This window comes from Xenopus tropicalis, chromosome 7 (assembly GCF_000004195.4).
Source record: "Xenopus tropicalis strain Nigerian chromosome 7, UCB_Xtro_10.0, whole genome shotgun sequence".
NCBI lineage: Eukaryota > Metazoa > Chordata > Amphibia > Anura > Pipidae > Xenopus > Xenopus tropicalis.
The window spans coordinates 59,977,897-59,997,897 of record NC_030683.2 but is presented as its reverse complement, the minus strand read 5'-3'; the positions used below and the strand labels follow the sequence as shown (position 1 = coordinate 59,997,897).

The 20,001-nt window shown below is 42.0% G+C and overlaps 1 long non-coding RNA gene across 1 annotated transcript in view; it reads left to right on the top strand.

Moving 5' to 3' along the window:
* The window catches only part of LOC116412441, a 126,526-nt gene that overhangs the window by 70,246 nt on the left and 36,279 nt on the right, over positions 1–20,001 (top strand). Inside the window, exon 4 of the long non-coding RNA XR_004223701.1 lies at positions 13,930–13,960. This is a non-coding gene — a long non-coding RNA (uncharacterized LOC116412441). The remainder of the gene's footprint in view (positions 1–13,929; positions 13,961–20,001) is intronic.

Genomic DNA, 20,001 nt, shown 5'->3' with positions numbered 1-20,001 from the left:
TTATTTAATATTAAGGTGATTTCTTACTGTAGTAGGGTAATCCAAATTACAAAATGAACCCTTATCTGAAAAACCCCAGGTCCCAAGCATTCTGAATAACAGGTCCCATATCCTCTATTGGATTAAATAAAGCTGATGAACCAGGAGCTGCAGGATACAACTTTTTCAGAACTCAGACTCTCTGAAATATAAGAAGATTAGAGTCATACTGCTAACAAATTAATGTTAATTAATTAACAAATTAATGCACATAAGGTTGATAGTGACAAATTAATTAATTAATTAATTAAATGTTAATTAACAAATTAATGCACATAAGGTTGATAGTGACAAACGCTGCCTCTCACAACGTTTTTTTTTTTTTTTTTAATTAACCTTGTGACAGAGAGTGGCCAAGAAACAAGGCTGGTGCAAGCAGAGTAAGGCTGTTGAATACCACACAGCACCGTTAATAAAATGTGCTTGTTAACGGTTAGGCAGGGTCCCACTGATACTACCCATGGAAGGGTAACTTGCTGGGATTGATTGAAACTGGGTGGTTTTGGGACGGTTGGGATGGCAGCTGTGCAAAGTCTTGGTCAGTTTATTCTATACACATTGCATAGACTCACTACTGGTGAGCATGGTGTATGTTATAACTAGGTTGTACAATAGTGGGCTTGCCTTGTGTTGATACCTAGTTTAGGTTCTGCTGGTGGGTGGGCTGCTGACTAATTGCAATGATTTATTGGTGGGCAGCATATCATGCAACCATATGAGTTGTTTAGTGAAATCCTGTGCAGTTACTAATGGTGAGTTAGGGGCTGATTTATAACCTTTAATATTACCCATATTATTTGCATTCAGTGATTTATTTCACCTGTGCTAACTACATAGGATTGTTTGACCTATGACATACACAGACTCACTACTGGTGAGCATCATATCTGCTGCATGATCATACTACCAACTGCTCCCATTTTCCCATCAATCAATCCCAGTAATTGACAGTATATGTTGGTCCTATACAGCCATTGACATTATTAGCATTATCAAGAGCTTAGCCCTGCCTCACTGGTAGTTTTAAGTAGTTTTAATCTTTGTTATAGCACTTATTATTCTTTGTTTTTTCTTTCTTTTTATTTCTCATTCATCTAATTAAGATTATGCTTTAATTTGGGGACTTTATCTCAGATATACTGGAAGGGGAGGTGCAATTTATTTGGTCATACTTTTCTTTATAAATAAATGTTTTCTTATACAATTTTGACCATACACACCTTCCTTTCATCTGTTCTCTAATGCGGTGCTCCCTTTATCACTTGCACTGTAAGTTTTAAAAGGACACCAGCGCACCAAATGACATCAGGGACAGGGGTAAAAATGATGGTTCTCAAAGCGCGCTGTAGTAATTTTAGGCCACGCCCACTTTGGGAGACCCGGCCCCAATAAACCACTCCCCATTTTACAGATATATCCTCAGTAAATATATAAATTATATTCCATATATAATACCCCCAAAACTTATAAGAGGATGACAAAGTGGCAGTTTCATGTATAATACACCTCAAACTCATAGCAGGATGTCACAGTGCCAATTTTTATGTATAATACCCTCAGAACTCATAGTAGGATGACAAAGTACCAGTTTCATGCATAATATCCCCAGAACTCACAGCAGAATGACAAAGTGGCAGTTCCATGTTTAATACCCATGATGCACATATGACTCAGTACTTGTAAATGACAGAAACTTACTGAGGAAGCAGCCAGTCAATAAGAAGCTTATTAGTTACAATCGTATCGCAGTGCATGTGTGGCTTTCTGGGCTCTGCCAAAAGCCCAATTAAATGTGAGAAACAATAGGGCCGATTCACTAAAGTGCGTTTTAACGTGCGCTATTTTTTTATAGTTTCACTATAAGCACACTTGCGCTAATTTACGTGTGATACTGCATGCGATATTTTAGTCGCGAAAAGTATACGTGCATTAATTAATGCGCGCGCAGCGCGGTATTTTTCGTGTGCATGCTAATTATCACAAGTGCGATAGCTTTCGCACGTGCGCTAATTATCGCGACATTTCGCACGCGGCAGCATAAAACTGGCGACATTTTGCGCATTTGCCCTGAGAGAGCACAGAAGTGCTAGAGAGGTGCTGCATAAATGTTTATTTGCAAAAAAAAAAAAAAAAAACCAATAAAAATATAAGTAACAAAAAAAAAAAAGAAGTGCTAGAGTACATAGGAGGAAGCACCCTAAAAGGTTGACATGACTGAGACCCCTCTCTCCGGGGCACAGGCACAGGCTGAGGCCCCTCTCTCCGGGGCGCAGGCACAGGCTGAGGCCCCTCTCTCCGGGGCGCAGGCACAGGCTGAGGCCCCTCTTTCCGGGGCACAGGCTGAGGCCCCTCTCTCCAGGGCGCAGGCACAGGCTGAGGCCCCTCTCTCCGGGGCACAGAAGCCGAGGGTTGCGGTTCAGGCACAGAAGCCGAGGGTTGCGGTTCAGGCACAGAAGCCGAGGGTTGTGGTTCAGGCACAGAAGCCGAGGGTTGCGGTTCAGGCACAGAAGCCGAGGGTTGCGGTTCAGGCACAGAAGCCGAGGGTTGCAGTTCAGGCACAGAAGCCGGAGCAAGTGACTGAAGCACTGACACAGGAGCTGGAGACTGGATTGTGGGCATAGGCAGTGATAGCTTTCGGGGAGCCGGCACGGGAGCGGAGTAAGGTTCGGAGCTGGACTGCCAGAGGGCTGGTAGAGGCCCAATCCGTGGGAAAGCTGGCAAGGGACCAAGCCGCCTGAGAGCAGGTACCAGAAAAATAGACAAATGAACCAGTACTGAAGGCTGGGCTGCCGGCCCTGGAGCAGGTACTGAAGGCTGGGCAGCCGGCCCTGGAGCAGGTACTGAAGGCTGGGCAGCCGGCCCTGGAGCAGGTACTGAAGGCTGGGCAGCAGGTACTGAAGGCTGGGCAGCTGGCCCTGGAACAGGTACTGAAGGCATAGATAGCAAGTTAGTTAAAAAATTTTCTTGAAAAGCCTTCAGGAAAAGAACAGTATCGTAGATCACCCGGGACTTGCAGCACAGTAAATCTTCTGCCAGGATCGAGCCTCCCCCTCCAACAGGAAAAATATGATCTTTGTGACCTGGTCCATGGGGGAGGAATCCACAAACCACTGCGCCCTACTGAGGAGCTGGACTTCCTCCAGAAATACAGGCAATTTAGCAGGGGTACCATCAAAGTGCCTCCGAGTAACCAGGGAAAATGTTTTTTTTCTTAAGTACAGGGCAGGAGAGAACAGAAACAGCCCTTGCAGACTCTTGTGGCCTGAACATTCTGTCAAGAGTTATTCTGTAGTGAGTGGGAGAAGGTAAGGTGAGTCCTTCAGGCTGTTATAGCATGGAGGAGGCGTGGACAGGACGTAGTGGGCGTAGATCAAATGGGACAGGACAGATTAGGACAGGACGGGGCAGGCGTAGATCAGATGGCACAGGAAGGGACGGAGCGGGCGTAGATCAGATGGGACGGAGCGGGTGTAGATCAGATGGGACAGAGCAGGCGTAGATCAGATGGGACGGAGCGGGCGTAGATCAGATGGGACAGGAAGGGACGGAGCGGGCGTAAATCAGATGGGACAGGAAGGGAGGGAGTGGACAAGGCAAGATCAGGCAGAACAGGACGGAGCAGACAAAGGCAAGAACAGGCAGAACAGGAATGAGGGGTCTCTAAATGGCTGATACATTGGTGATCCTATGCACAATGGGCATCAAACTGTTCAGCGGACCCTTGGCTTTCATATTTAGGGTGTGTTCTTTTGGTACCTAATGCTATGTGGGAGATAAGGTGCTTGAAAGTGGAAGATTTGATGTGGTTTTTAGGTATTTCATCAAAACTGGCGATTTTGGAAAAGCATTGCGACTCTGTAGTTTGGAGTAGAAAGACATGGGTACCAATTTTGAATTTGTCTGAATGTGTACTTTCCAAAAATATATGGTTTTGGGGGGGTCAATGTATTTTTTTGTGTTTTTATCCCACAGAAAATGCAGTAAACTTGTTAAATTTTCATGAGCTAAAGAGACTTCTGGGGCAATTTCTATGCACTAACTTCCTTATGGGGTCTCTAAATGCCAGATACATCGGTGATCCTATGCACAATGGGCATCAAACTGTTCAGCGGACCCTTGGCTTTCATATTTAGGGTGTGTTTTCTTGGTACCTAATGTTATGTGGGAGATAAGGTGCTTGAAAGTGGAAGATTTGATGTGATTTTTAGGTATTTCATCAAAACTGGCAATTTTGGGAAAGCATTGCGACTCTGTAGTTTAGAGTAGAAAGACATGGGTACCAATTTTGAATTCGTCCGAATGTGTACTTTCCAAAAATATATGGTTTTGGGGGGTCAATGTTTTTTTTGTGTTTTTATTCCACAGAAAATGCAGTAAACATGTTAAATTTTCATGAGCTAAAGAGACCTCTGGGGCAATTTCTATGCACTAACTTCCTTATGGGGTCTCTAAATGCCAGATACATGGGTGATCCTATGCACAATGGGCATCAAACTGTTCAGCGGACCCTTGGCTTTCATATTTAGGGTGTGTTTTCTTGGTACCTAATGTTATGTGGGAGATAAGGTGCTTGAAAGTGGAAGATTTGATGTGATTTTTAGGTATTTCATCAAAACTGGCAATTTTGGGAAAGCATTGCGACTCTGTAGTTTGGAGTAGAAAGACATGGGTACCAATTTTAATTTCGTCAAAAATATATGGTTTTGTGGGGGTCAATGTATTTTTTTGTGTTTTTACCCCACAGAAAATGCAGTAAATGTGTTGAATTTTCAGTAGCTAAAGAGATCTCCGGGGCAATTTGTATGTACTAACTTCCTTTTGGGGTTTCTAAATTCCAGATACATTGGTGATCCTATGCACAATGGGCATCAAACTGTTCAGTGGACCCTTGACTTTCATATTTAGGATGTATTTTCTTGGTACCTAATATTATGTGGGAGATATGATGCATGAAAGTGGAAGATTTGAGGTGATTTTTTAGAAATTTCATAATTTTTTATTGAAAATGCTAAATTCAGTAAAGCATTGCCGTTTGGTACTTAGGAGTTGGAAGACATAGTTACCCATTTCGGATTCGTCAGAATGTGTACTTTTCAAAAATGTATGGTTTCCTGGTGTAAACCTAATGTTCCAGGATTTTTGGCTTTGGAATGTAAAGTATGCCGTATTCTGCTGTAATGCTTTGAAAATTTTGTAATTTACTGCTGGGAGTTTTTGATCTATAGAAGTCAGAAATCTCAATAAAACTATACATATCAGGTATTGGCATGTTCGGGAGACATGAGGCTTTCCAAATCAGTTGAATTTTTGTCCATAAAATAAAATATGTTTCTGGTATAAATCCCTATATCATGAAAAATAGCATTTTTCTTTTTTTTTTTTTTGTATTTCAAGCTCTAAATCTTGTTCCAGAAGTGGAAATACATAAAAACTCAGGCAGATTTGGAAAGCTCAGGTTCTCCTGAAAAAAACAATATATAGTTTGCCTACCTAAACTTAACCCTGCCCCCAGTAAAAGCCCCTAAATTGAGAGAGCACAGAATGTTTACAAAACGTCTGGCACTGAGGGGAACCGAAATGTCAAATTCTGCTGGCACTTAAAGGGTTAAACGGGAACAAATATAATATTGCAATTATTCTGTCAACAAAACATTTGATTGGCAGTTATCACACTTGCCAGAAAATACGCTACATACTAATTAACGCAAGCTTTACTATTCAGCAAAATGGACTAAAGACAAAATTGTTGGCAGAATATTTGCAAAAATTTAAACCATATAGCATATTGATAAATGTAAGAGTGGAGGAGAAACTACATGAAAGTATAGAATACCATATCAAGGAAGGCAAAATAAGTAGACATTACCCAGTTCAAAAGTAGAAAAATACCAACTTTTATTTTAACAATAAAAATTTAGAAAAATGTAAAAGCTTAAAAAAAAAAACCTAGGCCTTGCTGGCCTTGATTTCCCCCACATCCTGCTGCAGCTGGGCCATGTCCGGGGGGGGGGGCATGGCCCAGCTGCAGCAGGATGTGGGGGAAATCAAGGCCAGCGAGGCCAACTGGGCCTTTATAGTGTTCAGGTCCTCCTGCATTGACCGAAGTGTGGGGTCAGTCCACCCAGGTGTTGTTTGGGTCCCCACATCTTCGGTCTGTCATGAGGGTGGAGGACCTGGTGCCCAGTGTTTGGCCTGGGGAGAGTCCAGGGCTGGTGGTGTAGCCGGGGGGGGGCCTCTGCAGCCTGGGGGTCCTCGGGGGCCTCTGGAGCCTCGGGTGCCTGTGGGTCCTTGGGGGCCTGTGGGTCCACGGGTGCCTGTGGGGCCTCGGGTGCCTGGAGAGCCTCTGCAGCCTGGGGGGCCTGGGGTTGGGCCTCGGGATGAGGCGCTACATCCAGCTGAAGTTCTGTGAGATAGTATTGCAAGATGTTATTTTGTGTAATAAATTATACATATATATATATATATATATATATATATATATATATATATATATACATTCATACACCATCATAATTAACGGGGCCCCTCACAAGAACATTTTTTGGGCCGCATACTATGGGCCGCTCTCTGCTGCTGCCCCCTGCTTTAAACTTATTTATGCATATGTATTTGAAAATAGATGTATATTGTGAACCGGTAACAGGTAAACAGGTGGAAGGGAGATATATTTCCCCAGGTTCATCTCCTACTCCCTCATGTATAGTGGTGCTGAGTGGGTTAATTCCCCAAAGGAATCACACCTGGGGAATAATTAGCAGGCTAGATATGCCTGCAGTCAGAGAGAGTGAGGGGCTGGAGCTGAGACTGAGGACTGAATTTGCTGTGTGAGGGTCTGTGTCTGCTTGAAGCAGCTTGGAGCATTTTCTCCCAAACAGAAGGACTCTCAAAAGGTACTCTGGGGAGTTGTGTTTTTGGTTAAGCCGGCAATCCCAGTAGGGGACCGGTAATAGAGAGGGAAGCACCCTTGTGTATTAGTTAGAGCCCAAGTGTGGCAAGGGTTTTGTTTACTTTTGTTTTGCTTATGCTCCTGCTGGATACCACAGTCAGTCATTGTACATAATAAAATGGACTGTATTCACCTAAAGGACTGTCTGTATGTCTGATCTCGCTCACATATGGTGGAGAATGCGGGCATAGGCTATTTTCTCTTGGAAATAGTGAAGACGAAAATTTAAAGAGACAGACACTCTTAAAGGTGAAGTTTTTTTTTCCCTCTCCAAAACTAAAATGGAGGAAGTATTAAAGGTGTTGCTGCAAACCCAACAGCAGAACAATGCTAATCAGCAGCAAGCTAATACAAATCACCAGGAAGCGTTAAGGGTCCAGCAGCAGAGTAATGCTACTCAGCAACAAACTAATCAGTTGTTGGTTGCACAAATAAATGCACAAGCAGAAGCCAGTAAAGTTACTTTAGAACAACAGCAGCAAGTGAACTTGCATTTACAGCAGTGCATCTAAGCACTGGCTGAGAAGTTACAGGGTAGTAACGCCCTGGTGCAAGCACCAATAAATATCTGCAAAGCTGTGCAAAGGTCTCTGCAAAAGATGACGCCAGCAGATGATGTGGAGGCCTACCTGGCTGTGTTTGAGAGAGTTGCGACAAGGGAAAAGTTACCACCAGTGGAATGAGCAGAGGTGGTAGCCCCTTACTTGACAGGCGAACCCCAAAAGCTCTACCCCGGGATCTCCAGCGGTGGGTTGGCCAGGCAGACCCCCAAGATATGACCCAGATGGTGGAGCTCGTGGAGCAGTTTGTGGCTACGGAGGGTTACCTCAGAGAAGGAGCTTCCCCACAGCGCCCTGGCAAGGATCAGAGACTGCAGGAGAATCCTGGTAAGACTGTTCCATTTCTTAAAGGGGTGGTTTCCCAAAGTAACAGGGACAGAAACTCCGGTATGGCCACTGGACTTAATTCATGCGCCAAGCCTAGAGTGGTGCCCAGTCAGCGGCAAGAGGCCTCTGAGAGAGAAGGGGGGTACAATGCTTCCGATGTTGGGAGTTTGGTCATTTTGCAGCTAATTGCCCCCTAACAACAGAGCCTATGGATTGTAGCTGGGGAAGACGGAAGTCCCTGTATGCACACCCTGCATGCCTTGCTTCCCAACAGGAAGAGACTGGTAAACAATTTTGCCTGGTAGGCATAAAAGGACAGAAGGTATCGGCTCTACTGGACTCAGGGAGTTTGGTAACATTAGTTCGTGCAAGTTTGGTGGACACAACTGACTCTCTGAACTCTCGGGTTGGTGTTATGTGCATACACGGGGATACAAAGGAATACCTGACTGCTGTGGTTATGATTGAAACCCAAAGTAGAAATGTTAAGTATCAAGTTGGGGTGGTTAAAAACCTAATGCATGCTGTGATACTGGGAAGAGATTTTCCATTGTTTTGGCAGCTGTGGGGTAGAGGGAGTAACACTGGAAAAGGGTCCCCAAGGAAGGCAGAGGAGCCTGACTTGTCCCCAGAACCCTTTACATCCAGTGATAGTGCTGGAGAGGTTGGGGTAACCCCTGATATTTCCTCACCCCTAGAAGTATTTGCTGGCCTGGAAGAGGAAGTACAGGAGGGTGACGTGGTACCTGACTTAGAGGTGTCCCGAGACAATTTTGGTACTGCCCAAATGAGGGACCCAACTCTGTGCAAAGCCCGAGAGGGTATAAAAGAAATAAATGGGGAACCCCAGTTTCCTGGGGCAGAAACAGTGTTCCCACGCATGGTCCTGAACCAGGATCTGTTATATCAAGTGAGCAAGATAAGGGGTGAGCAACTGGTGGTGCCTCAGCAATATAGGAGGCTGGTGTTAGATATGGCACACCGACATGTGCTTGGGGGACACCTGGGAGTTGATAAAACTGCAGATAGAGTCCTCCAGAGGTTCTTTTGGCCTGGGGTAACGGGGGATGTTAAGCGATACTGTAACTCCTGCCCGGACTGTCAGATAAATGCACCCAAGCCTCATTACAGAGGTCCGTTGGTTCCCCTTCCCATCATTGAGGTCCCCTTTGAGAGGGTTGCCATGGATTTGGTAGGTCCCCTGCCAAAATCCGCTAGAGGGCACCAACACATACTGGTTATTCTGGATTACACCACACGATATCCAGAAGCAGTCCCCCTAAGAAATACTTCATCAAAATGTATTGCCAAGGAATTGGTACATTTGTTTTCCCGGGTGGGGATACCAAAAGAGATCCTGACCGATCAGGGTACCCCATTTATGTCCAAGGTAACAAAAGAGTTGTGTCGCCTCTTAGGTATTAAACATTTACGCACGTCAGTTTACCACCCTCAAACTGATGGGCTGGTTGAACGGTTTAATAAAACCCTAAAGGCCATGCTGAAAAAGGCTGTAGACAAAGATGGGAAAAACTGGGACTGTCTGTTACCCTTTCTGTTGTTCTCCATCAGGGAGGTACCGCAAGCCTCAACGGGGTTCTCGCCATTTGAGCTACTATATGGTAGACACCCAAGGGGGCTGCTAGATATAGCCAAGGAAACTTGGGAACAGGAGGCTACCCCCTATAAGACTGTGGTAGAACACATTGCTCAAATGCAAGAGCGTATTGCAGCCCTGTCTGTTGCACAAAAACAGGAAGTAAAAGAATTTTTGATGAGAAACAGGGATGTCTTTTCTGACCTTCCTGGGTGAACCAACCTCATTAAACATGATGTTGTTACTGAACGCCAGGTAAAGGCAAACGTGAAGCCCTACCGGATCCCTGAAGCACGGAGACAGGCAGTCTCCGAAGAGGTGAGAAAAATGTTGGAACTGGGAGTAATTGAGGAGTCCCACAGTGAGTGGTCTAGCCCCATTGTTTTGATTCCCAAGCCTGACGGGAGTCTACGGTTCTGTAATGACTTCCGTAAATTGAATGAGGTTTCAAAGTTTGATGCCTACCCCATGCCCAGGGTAGATGAACTTATAGAGAGGCTGGGCCCTGCTAGGTACCTCACCACTTTAGATCTCACTAAAGGTTATTGGCAGGTACCTTTAACTGACCAGGCTAAGGAAAAGACAGCCTTCTCTACCCCAGAGGGTATTTTCCAGTATAATGTGTTACCCTTTGGTTTACATGGGGCCCCTGCAACGTTCCAAAGGTTAATGGATCGGGTCCTATAGACCCTACGCATCAGCCTATTTAGATGATGTAGTCATCTTTAGCACCGATTGGGAGTCTCACTTAGCAAAAGTGCAGGTGGTGCTAGACTCAATACGAGAAGCTGGACTTACTGCCAACCCTAAAACGTGTGCAATAGGGATGGAAGAGGCCAAGTACCTAGGATATGTGATTGGAAGAGGGGTAGTACAGCCTCAAATAATTAAAGTAGAGGCAATACAAAAGTGGCCCCAACCAGTGACAAAGAAGCAAGTTCGTGCCTTCCTGGGGATAGTAGCCTACTATCGCAGATTTGTGCCTAACTTTGCTTCCATTGCAGCTCCTCTAACAGACCTTACAAAAGGGAACAACTCAGTGATGATCAAGTGGTCTGCAGAGGCTGAGAAAGCTTTTATAGAGCTTAAAAATTCCCTGTGTAGACAGCCGGTACTGATAACGCCCGATTTCAAGAAAGAATTTATGGTACAGACAGACGCCTCAGATCTAGGACTGGGAGCTGTCCTCTCCCAAGTGGTAAATGGTGAGGAACACCCAGTAGTCTATTTAAGCAGAAAGCTTACACCGGCTGAGAGGAGGTACTCCATTGTAGAAAGGGAGTGCCTGGCCATTAAGTGGGCATTGGAGGCCCTGAAGTACTATTTACTGGGTAGTAAGTTTAGGTTGATCACTGACCATGCTTCCCTTAGGTGGATGTCAGAGAATAAGGAAAAGAATGCTCGAGTCACCAGATGGTTTCTGGCTCTACAGAACTTTAAGTTTACAGTGGAGCATAGGTCTGGGGCATTGCAAGGGAATGCAGATGCCCTCTCAAGAGTTTATTGTCAGGTGGCTCATAGTGCTCAGCCCTACGGGCTGAAGCAGAGGGGGGGATATGTGAACCGGTAACAGGTAAACAGGTGGAAGGGAGATATATTTCCCCTAGGTTCATCTCCTACTCCCTCATGTATAGTGGTGCTGAGTGGGTTAATTCCCCAAAGGAATCACACCTGGGGAATAATTAGCAGGCTAGATATGCCTGCAGTCAGAGAGAGCGAGGGGCTGGAGTTGAGACTGAGGACTGAATTTGCTGTGTGAGGGTCTGTGCCTGCTTGAAGCAGCTTGGAGCATTTTCTCCCAAACAGAAGGACTCTCAAAAGGTACTGTGACTCTGGGGAGTTGTGTTTTTGGTTAAGCCGGCAATCCCAGTAGGGGACCGGTAATAGAGAGGGAAGCACCCTGTGTATTAGTTAGAGCCCAAATGTGGCAAGGGTTTTGTTTACTTTTGTTTTGCTTATGCTCCTGCTGGATACCACAGTCAGTCATTGTACATAATAAAATGGACTGTATTCACCTAAAGGACTGTCTGTATGTCTGATCTCGCTCACAATATATATATATATACAATACGAAGTGCTGGGAAGCTGCACACCATAAGGAACAATAATACCTGGGTGCCTGTAAAAATCAAAATCTAGACAGGCATGGGGTGACGGCGCACACAGGATTTTCACAAGGAGTCACAAAGATGTGAAATAATATTCAGAGGTTTATTGTGACCAACGTTTCAGTTCCTCACAGGAACTTTTGTCATCCCTGACATTTCTTACATTTGTACTTTTAGTTCAAATTACTTGCTAAATCTTTTACTGAACGTATTCTGTAAAAGCATAATAAAGTACAATAATTACCTTCCGCTATTTCAGCGACGAGATCTGAATTCCTGCGCTTCAGGTCTGACCATAACCGCTGGAGCATGCGGAGGTCCACATCAAGGGCAAACCTGGCACACAACCCTTTGAGGTCACGCAGGATTGCCCTCTTCCTCTCATGGACCCCTAAGGTCCCCAGCGGCAGACTATCATATCCTGTCATATCCTGCTGTATGAGAGTGAGACATATGATGTCTCACTCTCATACAGCAGGCTCAATGACACAAAATGGCCGCAAGTCGCACATGTCACGAGATTACAAAGTCGCTACAAAATGGCCGCAAGTCGCGAGATTACAAAGTCACAACAAAAGAGTCACCAAAATATACATAGTATTGTATTTGCGCGACTAAATATTCACCGCTATAGTAGCGAATATTGTGGCGACTAGATATTCACCGCTATAGTAGTGAATATTGTGGCGACTAAATATTCACCGCTATAGTAGCGAATATGAACGCCATGTTAGCCATACATGCCAATACTTTAGTAAAATTTCGTAAAAAAACACATATTCGAATAAATAACACTGCTAAGTCCATATTTTATTGCCAAAAACTCATTAACTGTACTTTTCTATAATTATCGCCTGCCTGAAGTAGGTGTTAACTTTCGCATAGACCAATGCGATATTTAGCGCGCCCAAGTGTTTGTGAATCATGCGTCCGTATTCATTTCTGCGCGCAAATTAACGCATGCGTTAAAACTAACGCATGCGGTAGCGCGAAATTTAACACATGCGATACGTGACTTAACGCACGCGGTAATACTGCTGTGAATTGCGCGCTAATTGTCTCGTCTTATTTAACGCAAAAAAAGTGCGATAAAATTTATCGCACTTTAGTGAATCTACCCCAAAGTGCAGGTAAAGCTTGTTAAGATTTCTGAGATGCCTCGGGTTTTACTTGAAAGTGCTGCTGCTTGTGGCTTCCTAATTGGGAAATTTGCACACTGAAGTCCTCCATAGCCTGACAATCCCGGGGATTCACGGGGCCTTATTTTCCAGATGGGGCAGCCTATGGAGACAATCTTGCATGGGGACAGCAGCATCCATAGTGCTCTTGGACAGAAGGTAACCCTAGATTCATGATGCAAAAAAAAAAATAAAACATTAACAGCTACGGACAAGGCAAGAAAGGACGGGCAAAACCCAAGGCAAACTCAGTATATGAAAGGAAAAAGGTCCTCTACCAGGGGGCCAACACAAAGACACTCCTCTGGAGTGGTACAGCATTGGGTGAGGAGAGAAAGAGCAAAAAACTCCTGAATTAGTAAGAACACTTGCCATGCTGACAGAAGAAAAAGACATGGAGTGGACAGGGAGGAGGTATTTGTAGTGCAGGCAGATTCTTTTTCCTTCTGTCATAATATGAGGTAACAGTCAAATCCTTTGAGATGCTACGGAGGGCATGACCAGGAAAAAGGGGTTTATCATTCATTCACAATGATAAAATAAATTCCATGATATCACCTGTCTAAAGCAAACAGAGTGCAATATTACCAGCACAGTATTAAATATCACAACCACCTACCAGTGTTCTAGAATAAATAGTATAGTACTGCTTCAGTCAACTGCTGATTGCCTTCAGTATGGCCTGCTTGCTTTCATATAATAGGATAAGTTCCACTGAATTTAATTACAAATTCTAGACACTGGGTATACTTACCAAAGGTACAGTGATGTCACATTTAGACCAGGGCTAAAATGCAAAATAACAGAACAATAACAGAGGAACTACTGAAGAAAACTGTGAGCAAATGCAAAACAATAATATAGTGTTGTAAATTAGGGAGATATTACACATGTATAGGCTATTGCCAAAAATTGCCAAGTGGATTTCAAAGTACTTTATTTTTTCATGAATTTAAGACTTTAGCAAAGTACTAAAAATGTATTGTTTAACAGAGGACGTAGAATTGATTTGAATATGTGGCATTTTTCTAGACATGGATTAACTGATACAGAAAAACAGGCAATATGGAATAATTTATATATCATTAATACATCAATATAATGAGGCAGAGATAAATATTTTAAATGCTGAGCAGATATACTGCATTGCTGATCGGAATGTGTTTCATTGCAGGACAGAGAGCTGAGGCCCGAGGAATTAGAAGGTGAGAAATGTCACTTAAGAGAAACAGTTCACTCTTCTGTAGTATTTAATTCTGCTGTAAAAAAATAGAATATTTTATTATGGTTGCACTTGGATCTGTACAATTTGACCCTACCACATCAATATCGGCCCATACACCACTTTCACTGATGGGCACATGAACAGTCAGTATTAAGGCATAATTAGTTAGAGACTTGAGCCTTAATGTCCACTGCCTAATCTACCCATATACTATCCCAATTTATAGTAAGCCTTGTAACTTTTGACATCCACAATTAGCATTGTCATGTGTATTTACCTGTAAATATATTATACGGTAGCTTTTACAGTGCGCCCAGCCATTTGTACCTGCCAGCATTTTAAGTCAATTGCAAACTTAGGCCATACATCACAGACATTATATTCCAGTCCTACCACTAATACGAGTGAAGGCGGCAATACATGGACTGATTGGGTATGCTTTTTGACCAAAATGGCACACAGGCTGAAGTAAAGGAGAGCATATGTTCCTAAATATTTTTATATTATATTTTTAAAACCCCCCCAAAAATTAGATCAAATATCCAAAGCCAAAAATGCTTTCCACCATAGTGTATTGTTAAATAATAATATGGTCATTCTTGCCTGATTCAATTCATTTCTTGTGCAATAAGTAATGTTAACTAACCTTTCTCTTGTGCTCTCTAATGCTCCCATTAGAAAGACCCAAATCTTTAAGTGGCAAACCCCACCCCCTACCGACATCTTTTTGGTCATTCTGCTTTTGCTCCCATTGTAAGCAAAGTTTTATTTTTCCTTGGCAATGCACTAGGACCTCTTAAAAGGTGAACTATGGACAGAGATTTTTTGGTCCATGGGACCAGGACTCTGGTGAGGAAGTTGCGTGAATAAGTGTCCTTAGCTTCATAACAGAAACTAAGTAGAATATAATAAAGACACTTTAGGGGCCGATTCATCAAAGTACAAGTTCGAATCCCGAAATGGGTAAAATTCTAATTAGATACGATAATTTCTGATTATCGCAAATATCACATTAGTCACAATAATAAAAGGTGAACTATGGACAGAGATTTTTTGGTCCATGGGACCAGGACTCTGGTGAGGAAGTTGCGTGAATAAGTGTCCTTAGCTTCATAACAGAAACTAAGTAGAATATAATAAAGACACTTTAGGGGCCGATTCATCAAAGTACAAGTTCGAATCCCGAAATGGGTAAAATTCTAATTAGATACGATAATTTCTGATTATCGCAAATATCACATTAGTCACAATAATATTGTATTAGTGATATCCGAACGATCGTAAACAGCGGGAAAACCTTTCTGACTTTGATCCTTCTGTGCATGATTTTGGAAGCCTCCCATAGGACTCAATGGCACTCTGCAGCTGCAACCTGGCCAAAGGAAAGTCACGATACCGAAGCTTTAATGAATCCGAAACTTTTGTACTCGGCACGACAATATGCTTTTGTCATGTAATTTTTGACGCAGAGTACAAAAAAGTTGTGTAAATTAGCAAAAAAGGTACGAAAACTTAGAAAAATAAGATTTTTTTGTATTCGGAGGCAATTGTACTTTGATAAATGGGCCCCTTAACCGTATATATGTTGATACGTGTGTATATATATTTCTGTGTTGGTATAATGTGTTGAGAATGACAATGTCTCTATGGCAGTGAGTGCTGCTAAAACATGCTACAAATCAACAGTGTCTGATACCCATGAATTTATTATGTCTTATGCAGCATCCGCCATATACTCCAAAATGCAACCCTTAACAGGGTGGTTCACCTTAATAACAAAATTCATATAGTAATTTCTGGATACATAACAACCATTTTACTAATTTACATCCATTACCTAAAGTCAACCATTGCAGAGAAAACTGACCTGCAAAATGCGACGGCACCGCATTAAAATCTCTCAGGCTGGCTGAGTGAGTAGGGATCGGTGACACTGCTCCCCAGTTCCCACCTGTCCACTTAAGTGCTGGTTACAATTGCAATGAGGGCACAGTCAGCTTCATGCATTTACTGCACATGCACCAGCGACTCTTTATTTGATCTTAATATGCAGCCACTGAGAAAGGGACACAGCGCAATGAATAGCATAGCAGTAAAGGCAACAGATTCAAGGAAGGACTTGTGACGTTGAGGAGGGGCCAGAGCTTGGAAAAGGAATTTCTAAACATGCCCACTGATTTTGCCATGGGGAAAGGACCGCAGGCAAAAGAGCAAGGTAATACATCACTATTTTAAAAGCATTTAAAAGTGAGATTGAGAGTGAGGACACTTTTATTACACTACACATCATGATACACGACTACACGACAAGTAGTGAGTCTGTGTGCAGTAACACCTTCTACATACAAGGTTGTGCTGATACACACCAATGTCCACATTAGGCAATCCCTAACAATATTATACCTAGTAGTGGCAAATGGGTGGGTTTAAGTGGAAAATGATTTAGCTAAACCTGTATAAAATGGTCTATTTTTGCATTAATAAAGAGAGAGGGTGGTAGAGAAGACACTCCCAGGCAGGCCTGGCAGAACATCAAGGCCTCAAAACCCTTCAATATCGGTTCACATAAGATAACAGGACAGGCAACTTAGAAAATCTTATTTATGTGCCAAGTCAAGAACTGTACTTTATTGATTTTATTCCATTAACCCTTTCACTGCCAGCCATTTTGGTCAAAGCGGAACTTTTGAACATTTTGCACTTTAGGGGCCTTTCCTCAAGGGGACTTTTAGTTTACCCAGGAAAACAATATATCTTTTTTTTTTTTCAGGACAACCTAAGCTTTCAAAATATGGTTCATTTTTGTGTAATTCCAATTCTGTAACAAGATATAGGCTTCTAAATGTCTAAAAAATTTAAATCATATTTTCCATAATATAAACACATATACCAGAAACAAAAATTATTTTATGCAAAAAACTGATTTGGAAAGTCCCATGTCTTCTGAACGTGGCAATACCAAATATATAGTTTTATGGCGATTTCCCATTGGTAAATGTCAAAAACTCCTAGCAGTACACTATCAAATTTTTAAAACACTGTTTCAAAAAACTGCATACTTTAGATTTTAAGGTCGAAAATTCCACTAACAAAAGGTTTATCCCAGCAAATGATACATTTTTGGAAAGAGCAGATTCTGGGGAATCTAGAATAGGCACAACTGTCTGTCTATGCCAAACTACCAAGTTGCAATGCTTTCCTAAATGTATTGGCTTTTAGCAAAATTTGAGACATTTTTTAAAAAATTGCTTCAAAGCTTCCAGTCTATCTTATCTCCTACAGGTCATAAAGTAACCAAACAAAACACCCTAAATTTGAACGCCAGGGGTCCACTGAACACTTTGAACACTTTGATACCAAATATGTATAGGTTTATGTATAGGTTTACCTAAGTATGTGGTATGTAGGGGCCCCAATGTGAACATACCCCCATATGATCTGTCATTTCTGTCATTTCAGCTCCTGAAAAATCAACACATTTACATCATTTTATGTGGGATAACGCTACAAAAAAGTACACTCACCCCAGAAAGCCTTATATTTTTGGAAAGTACATATTCCTCCGAATCTAAAATAGGTACCCGTGTCTTTCTACTCCAAAGTACCAAGTTTGCAGATTTTTATGACATTTCCAAAAATCACCTCAAAACTTCTACTATGCAGTATCTTATTTTCTACAGGTCATTAGGTAGCTATATAAAACCCTACTGAACAGTTTGATATGCATATATATATATATATATATATACCTATGCATATAGTGCCATGTGCATATCAAAGCACATGGCACTTAGCCCTAAATATACCTAATTCATATATACCCATGGCAGTTTTATGAAGTGTAGAAGCTGGAGAAATGTAGGGTGACCCCCGAAAACCATATATTTTTGGAAAGTACACATTCAGACAAATACAACATGGGTAAAGAAGACTTTCTACACCAAAGTACCAACAGTGCCGGATTTCTACTGGGAAGATAAAGTAGTTGAAAAGGACACATGAAAAAACTGGCACACCTACAAATTAATAAAATCTAACCTTTATTGTTAACTAGATTAAAATAACGTTAAAAAAATATCGATAGAAAAGCAGGAGAAGAGAAAATTAAAATCGATAGCCCTTGGCCTAAATCATAAATTGCACTGACTTTCATGTGATTTGTATCACATAGGCTGTTTTTCAGTGTTTTGGATTACTTAGATTAATGTATCAAATAAGTAACAAATATAACAAGTGTATATGAGTTCGCTGATTGTATCAAGTGTGGCTTCTCTACTTTGTTGCAATATAGTAGCAATTATACCGGACTTTGGAAAAGAACAGATCACACCATCCGAAGGATCACAATTATAAAGGTAAGTTTATTTAATAATTGTTTATTTTGCAGAACTCTATCATTAAAATATTAACGACCCATTTGTGTTTGGTTTTTATTAACTGTATGTGAAGACTGTTGTTCTAAAGTGAGGATTGGGCAAGGGGTTTTACACAATGCTATGCGTATATTGTCTTGGTAGCTCTTGCTTTCACACAAATTTATTTTAAGCAGGATTCAATTGTGCGATATTTGTTCAAAAGGAGTTGGCGAACTAAACATTCAGTTCTCAAATCTCCTAGGCTGCCGTTTCCCTGTTATAAGTATATCAGTGTAAAATTCTACCAACCGATTCGCTGATAATCGATGTTCCCATCGAAGAATGGTAAGGGGTATAATTACACAGCTTGATTAGTTAAAAAACGAATCCCCTGCTCACTATAATTCCAAATAGTATTTTAGCCAAATGTCTCGTCGATTCGCTCAGAACATAGCAGCACTCTTACCATTCGCTGTTATTTAGTTATTTAGCCAAACTTCTCCTTACACAGCTGTAATATACCCAAAGGGTGTTTCCAAATTAAGAAGCGGTAATAGCAGTTTCAATTGTGGAATAAATATATAGTGATGTCGCGGCGCAGCTAAGTATCGAAGTTAATACAAATTACCGTGGATAATCAACCATATATTAATTGAATAAATTAAATTTGAAAGTTTTTATTGATTTTTCTCTTTAACAGGAGAAGAAAAAAGGTAAAACAGTCAACATATTTGTTATACATTTCAATCGCTTGTTTTTCTTGTTATTCAATAAACATTACAAAATTGGTAACAAAATGGCTTAGTGCATATTTCTCTATTTTCACGGTTATTTCCGTTTTCCTTCTATCAGGCTAAGATTGATTGTGTGGTTGTTGGGATAAGATGAGGTAAAGAAAGCAAAGAAGAGGGGTAGTAGGTAGGAGTTAGTGGGGTAGGGGGAAAGAGGAGTCCGAGTGGGGGAGGAATTGAGGATTACCGGTTCTCAATTAGTTTCTATGTGGTGCTTTCTGCCTGTTGACTCTCCAGGTATTGGGTCCATGGATACCACTCCAACTCCCCTTCGTAGCTTCTGTCCAGGAGTCTGTCCCTGATCGATTCCATGGCTTTGATCCAGTTTATTTTTGTTATCAGTGTTGGTATACCAGGTATGTTGGGTTGTTTCCAGTTAGCTGCTAGGAGTGATCTTGCTGCTGTGAGGATATGTGTGGTTAGTTTGCATGTTTGTTTGGGTTGTATATTTCTTGGTTTTATTCCTAGTAGGAATAGTTGTGGAGTTGGTTCTACTGTGATGTGAAGGACCTCGGAGAGTAGAGTGGCTACTGTATGCCAGAATTCTTGGGCTATTTTACATGTCCACCATGTGTGCATGAATGATCCTTGTTCTCCGCAGCCCCTGAAGCAGGTTGCTAGTTCTGGGTTGTTTGAGAGTTTGCTGATGCGGGTTGGGGTGTAGTACCATCTATAGATAATTTTATATGCTCTTTCACTTGAGGTTGCGCATATTGAGGTTTTATTAGCTGCAGTCCATATGTGTGACCAGGTTTGTTCTGATATTGTGGTGCCTAGGTCTTCTTGCCATTTGGACATATATTTTTGTTGTAAAGGTGTTGTGTCTTTCACTAACTGGTAGTATAGCAGTGAAATTAAGTGCTCTGGTTGGGATC